Source organism: Balaenoptera borealis, assembly GCF_965194805.1.
Source record: "Balaenoptera borealis genome assembly, chromosome: 1".
Classification (NCBI taxonomy): Eukaryota; Metazoa; Chordata; class Mammalia; order Artiodactyla; family Balaenopteridae; genus Balaenoptera; species Balaenoptera borealis.
Genome location: NC_138860.1, coordinates 138,329,713 through 138,336,062, shown reverse-complemented (window position 1 = coordinate 138,336,062; position 6,350 = coordinate 138,329,713). Strand labels below are relative to the sequence as shown.

The 6,350-nt window shown below is 43.2% G+C and overlaps 1 pseudogene across 1 annotated transcript; it reads left to right on the top strand.

The window, feature by feature from the left end:
• The first annotated feature begins 292 nt into the window (after positions 1-292).
• LOC309612977 (large ribosomal subunit protein uL24 pseudogene) lies at positions 293-861 on the top strand (annotated as a pseudogene). The gene has a single exon. The product of its transcript is annotated as a large ribosomal subunit protein uL24 pseudogene (transcript).
• Positions 862-6,350: the final 5,489 nt, after the last annotated feature.

The following is a 6,350-nucleotide window of genomic DNA, read 5'->3' as shown; positions in this document are numbered from 1 at the left end:
TTACACTAAGATCTCACAATGTATTTTGCTGATTTATTTTCCTCTCTGTGTCCCTCATTAGACAGGGCTTGGTTGAGGGCAGGAACAATGCTCCTGCACAGAGTAGGTACTCAGCATGTGTTAGCTAAATGAGCAGGTCCTTCCGTGCGGCATGGAGGGCTCAGGTGTTAGTCAGACTCATGGGTCCTTACACGTGTGTGTGTATGTGTGTGTGTGTGTGTGTAAAACTCTGTCAGTAGGGTCCACTAAGCTGCAGTTGGGAGTGCAAGAGGTTTGTCGGAGACAATGTCTGTATAAGATAAAAGAGGGGCTCTTCCCTTTTGCGGCCATCGCTGAAGCGCTAGCGGCCGAAATGAAGTTCAATCCCTTTGTGACTTCTGACCGAAGCAAGAACCGGAAAAGGCATTTCAATGCGCCTTCCCACATTCGCAGGAAGATTATGTCTTCCCCTCTTTCTAAGGAGCTGAGACAGAAGTACAATGTCCGATCCATGCCCATCCGAAAGGATGATGAAGTTCAGGTTGTAGGAGGGCACTACAGAGGGCAGCAAATTGGCAAAGTAGTCCAGGTTTACAGGAAGAAATATGTCATCTACACTGAACGAGTGCAGCGGGAGAAGGCTAATGGCACGACTGTCCACGTGGGCATTCACCCCAGCAAGGTGGTTATCACCAGACTAAAACTGGACAAAGACCGCAAAAAGATCCTTGAACATAAAGCCAAATCTCACCAAGTAGGAAAGGAAAAGGGCAAATATAAGGAAGAAACAATTGAGAAGATGCAGGAATGAAGTAATCTTGTATACAACTTTCATTAAAAACTGTTAAAATGAAAAAAAAAAAAGAAGATAAAAGAGGGGAAGAAGCAGGACTGTGTAGGAAAAGCCTGAGACCATGATCTGAGAGAGTCTTGGATGACCCACTGGGAAGCTCTGGAACCAAGATCGCCCATCAGAATAGGTCCACATTGGGCAAAAACTACCAGGCCCTAGTATCCTGCCATGCTTAGCTGTTGGCTAGGGGTTGCTGAAAAGGAGAATGACCTCAGCTCCTAAGCTGATCCTGAGGCAGATGCTGAAGATGCTGGTAACTGGAGGCTGTCAGCCAGCAGGGCTCCATGCGGCCACGCAGCCACTTCTCTCCTGAAGGGAGGTCTCCCCAGGGAACATCTCCCCACCTCTCCTCTGACCTCTCTCTCATCCTCTCCTCTGTGTATTGGGAGACAGAGAGCTCCATTTCGCCAGGGCGCCCGATGTCCCCAGTATTGGGCTGACATTATAAGAGTCAGTCAGCCAAGAGGAAGAGGCTGTGAATTACCACTCTGATCCACCACCAGTAGGAAGTGCCACACCCCAGCCAGGGCAAGGACAGATTTGGACGGCACTGGCTGACCCCCGAAACCCCCGGGCTGGCTGACCTGGTTTGCCCTGGTCATTTCAGTAACCTCACAGGGCCAAGACCACACATCTTACACAATTGAATTTTTTGACCCCACTAGGATGCTATGAGGGGATTTTATTGTATCTTTATTTTCAATTATAAAAGTCAAATGTGGTCTTTGTAGAAAATTTAGACAATGCAACCTATTCTAGGGAATAAAGTAAAAATCTGTCATAATATCACCTCCCAAAGACAATTATTAGCAATTATGTGTTTTCTCTTCCAGTTACATACATAACAAAATATCCCCTCTCTCCCCATTTATCAAAGGTCATGTACATTTCTCAAAGACAGACAATTCTTGTTCGTTCTTTAGCATAGCCTGAAACTGGACTGAGAAATTCCCAGTGCTAAAGTCAGATGACGGAGTGGCTTAGAGGAAGGAGGGTGGGCTGGGGAAGGTGGAGCAATCACTTCCAAAGCTGTATTTTGCTTTGGGCACTCTTTGAGGGTAGAACTGAGGATCCTGGGACCTCATCATGAAAGGACTTCTTTCCTCTCTTTGTCTTGGGGTCAGGTTGGGCTTGTGGATGTTTATGGGTCTGGAAAAAACACGGGGCTAAGGCAAACTCATGCTTTGGGTCCATGCGGGTGTATGACTGCCACCCATGCCACCATGCAGAATGGCAGACCAACTCATCTAGCTAACATTTACTAAGCGCCTATGTGTGATAGAATATTCTTCTTGCCCTGAAGGAGTATAAAGTATAGTGAGGGAGATGGGAAAACTGACCTTTAAAATACATTCTGGGACTTCCTTGGTGGCGCAGTGGTTAAGAATCCACCTGCCAATGCAGGGGACACGGGTTTGAGCCCTGGTCCTGGAAGATCCCACATGCCGCGGAGCAACTAAGCCCGTGTGCCACAACTACTGAGCCCGCATGCCTAGAGCCTGTGCTCCACAACAAGAGAAGCCATCGCAATGAGAAGCCCACGTACCGCAACAAAGAGTAGCCCCTGCTCACCTCAATGAAGACCCAACGTAGCCATAAATAAATAAATAAATAAATAAACTTATTTTAAAAATAAATAAATAAAATAAAATACATTCTGATATCTACTAAGTAGCAAGAGGTACATAATACAATGGGAGGATAAAAGAGGGAGTGTTTATCTGCAACATATGTGTCAGGTCTCCATGGCTGTGTTGGCTCTCTAGACAAAGGCGCAGTCAAGGGTGAGACAACACCATGTGTAAAACACAAGAGTGAGAGGTATGCTCGGGGAAGAGACTGATGCTTAGTGAGACCGAAAACTGGGCACGAAAAGGATGGGACTTTGCATGATTAATTTCACTGAATTAAAAAAATAATGACTGAATCCTTATTAGGTGTTGGGCTGGGGATACAAATTAAATAAGATGGAATTTTAAGTCACAGTGTTATTGAGAATGAACCAGGAAACATTGATTGAGACCTAGCATATTCAAGAATTCTGGGAGTTCTACTATGGCAGTTCTCAAAGTCCAACTCAAGCCAGATATACTTTTAGTAATACCAAATTCTTGGTCTTCCCATCCAGTAGAAGTTACATCTGAAATATAAAAATTAACTAAATAATTTGGTTTATAATACCTTTCAAACAAACTCTTTCTAGAATGTACAGTTTTAAAACATATTTAATGCACATATATTGTTATGGGCTGAATTGTGTCACCCCCCAGATTTATATATTTGGGGAAAGTTCTAACCTCAATACCCCAGAATGAGACTAGAATTGGAAATAGGGCCTTTAAAGAGATGATTAAGTTAAAATAGGCTGTTAGACTGGGCCTTAATCCAATCTGACTTTGTGTCCTTTTTAAAAAATTTTATTTATTTTATTTTTGGTTGTGTTGTGTCTTCGTTGCTGCACGCGGGCTTTCTCTAGTTGCGGTGAGTGGGGGCTACTCTTCTTTGCGGTGCGCGGGCTTCTCATTGCGGTGGCTTCTCTTGTTGCGGAGCACGGGCTCTAGGCACGGGCTTCAGTAGTTGTGGAACACAGCCTCAGTAGTTGTGGCTCACGGGCTCAGTAGTTGTAGCTTGTGGGCTCTAGAGCTCAGGCTCAGTAGTTGTGACGTGCAGGCCTAGTTGCTCTGCAGCATGCGGGATCTTCCCAGAGCAGGGTTCGAACCCGTGTTCCCTGCATTGGCAGGTGGATTCTTAACCACTGCGCCACCAGGGAACTCCCCTGTGTCCTCTTAATAAGAAGAAATTTAGACGCACAAAGAAACAACAGGGGCATGAACACACAGAGGAAGGACCATGTGGGATTACAGCTAGAAGGCAGTCATCTGCAGGCCAACGAGAGAGGCCTCAGGAGAAACCAACCCTGCTGACACCTTGATCTTGGACTTCTAGCCTCCAGAACTATGAGAAATAAATCTCTGTTAAGTCACTCAGTGTATGGCATTCTGTTCTGGCAGCCCTCGAAAACTGATATACATATGATCTGGCCAGATGTGTACATGCATTTTAACACATACTTTTGCTGTTTTTGTGTTTAAAAGTCTATACTTCATCCTGTAGAAATCAGGAACCATGTAGAGTTTTTGAGCAGAGTAGTGACAAGATCAGATCTCTGTTCTACAAAGAGAATTTTGATGTCAACCAGGAGGCCAGACTAGATAGAAGCTGGAAATCTAATGAGAGGCGTTGACCTCAAGTGGAGGTTCATCCTCTGTCTAAAGTTTCAGAAATATCTGGAGGGTAATGCTGAGAGCAGGGGTGCATTAGTGAGCTCATGATGGGAAATGTATTTTGCACAGTTATACCCATAGGCCTGAATTTAAACTTTCATTACCAGCTAGACTAGCCTGGGTGGCAAAGCATTCTGGGGGAAGTTGTCTTCGCTTGTCTGTGAGATCCCTGAGTGTTGGACACCAGTCTCTTATAGAAAACGGGTGCATTTCTTTTTCAAATGTTTGCTCTTCTTTATTTGGTGACTTGTCAAACTCAGATATCTGCTTGTTGTGCAGGAAAAATTACTTCCTTAGTGGGTAAAGAGATTTTACAAATCCTGCATGGAGCCAAAAGAATAATTTTGGACTTGAAATCAAGACCCCAGGGACACACACAGTGGAATACTATTCAGACTTAAAAAGAAGGCAATCCTGCCATATACGACAACACAGATGAACCATGCGGATCTTATGATAAGTGGAATAAGTCAATTGCAGAAAGACAAATACTATATGATTCTACTTATATGGGGGTATCTAAAATAGTCAAATTCATAGAATCAAAGAATGGAATGGTGGTTGCCGGGGGCTGGAAAGAGAGGGAAATGGGGAGTTTAATCAACAGGTATTAAATTTATTTAAGCAAGGTGAATAAGTTCTAAAGAATAAGTGCTATACAACCCCATGCCTACAGTCAGCAATAGTGTATTGTACACTTAGATCTCAGGTTAAATGTTCTTACCACAATAAAATTTAAAAATTTTAAGAAAATAGGGTTCAAACTCTGACTTGTTTAAAAGGCTGCTGAGGGGGACTTCCCTGGTGGTCCAGTGGTTGCGACTCTGCACTTCTAATGCAGGGGGCGTGGGTTTGATCCCTGGCTGGGGAGCTAAGATCCCACATGCTGCGAAGTATGGCCAAAATAAATAAATAAAATAAAAATAAAAAGCTGCTGATTTGCTTAGGGCTAAGGGCTTTTTCCTCCTCTGGGCTTTGATTTGCCCATCTGTAAAATGGAGAGATGAAGAAAACGAACAGTTATTCAGTCCTCTTATGTCTGAGGCACTATATACACATTATCCTATTCAATACTCAGAATAAGTCTGTTAAATATTACTCCACATCTTTGGCAGATGAGAAAACCTTAGTTTGTCCAAGGAAGCAGGGTTTATACTCGGGTCTAAAGTTTCATGGCCCATGCTTTCTAAGGTTCCTTCCAAAGCCAAAACGCTGTAATTCATGTGTGTCTGAAATGTTTTGGCTGAATAAACACTAATGACTAATCAAGCTGCAACAGTAAAGACAATAGATTCCCCAGTGATTTCTAAGTGGCTATGGAAGAACCACTCACCCTGCAGGAAAACGCGGTTTCTCACTGGAAGAGAATATAACAGATAAAAGGTGGCCAACAATCAATTTTTGAGCAGCAGATGGCATTTTCTTGGGTTGAAATTGTAGGAGCCTGGAATTTGGCAAGTGCTCTAGGCATTGTGAAGAATAAATGCTCTGAATCTCCAATGGCTTTAGGAGTGGAACAGGCATGTTAGGTCCAGGTAAAGGGGCATCTTTTGAAGTTGCTGCTAAAAGGATCTCCTCCTCCACTGACATGAAGCAGAGGAGAATAATCCAGGTCTCCCGATTTCAAGGCTAGTGTTCTTTCATTGTCCTCAAGTAGCTTTATGCTCTGGTTGAGAAAACATGTACAACACATATCTGTTCATTTCTTCATTCACTGACTCAAAAGCACTTATTGGACAATTTCAGTGTGTCAGCACAGAGTTGTATACAGAGATATAAAAGCAAAATCTCTGTCACACTTGATTTTGTCCCTCCCAAATTTGTAGGTTGAAGCCCTAACCCCAGCACGTTAGAATGTAACACTGTTTGAACACAGGATCTTTTTTTTTTTTAATTGGAGTATAGTTGCTTTACAATGTTGTGTTAGTTTCAGGTGTACAGCAAAGTGAATCAGTTATACATATACCTATATCCACTCTTTTTTAGATTCTTTTCTCATAGAGGCCATTACAAAGTATTGAGTAGAGTTCCCTGTGTTATACAGTAGGTCCTTATTAGTTATCTATTTTATGTATAGTAGTGTGTATATGTCAATCCCAGTCTCCCAATTTATCCCTCCTCCCCCACCCCCGACACAGGATCTTTAAGGAAATGATCATGTTAAAACGGGGCCCTTGGGGACACCTATGACTGTTGTCCTACGAAAAAGAGATTAGGACACAGACACAACAGAC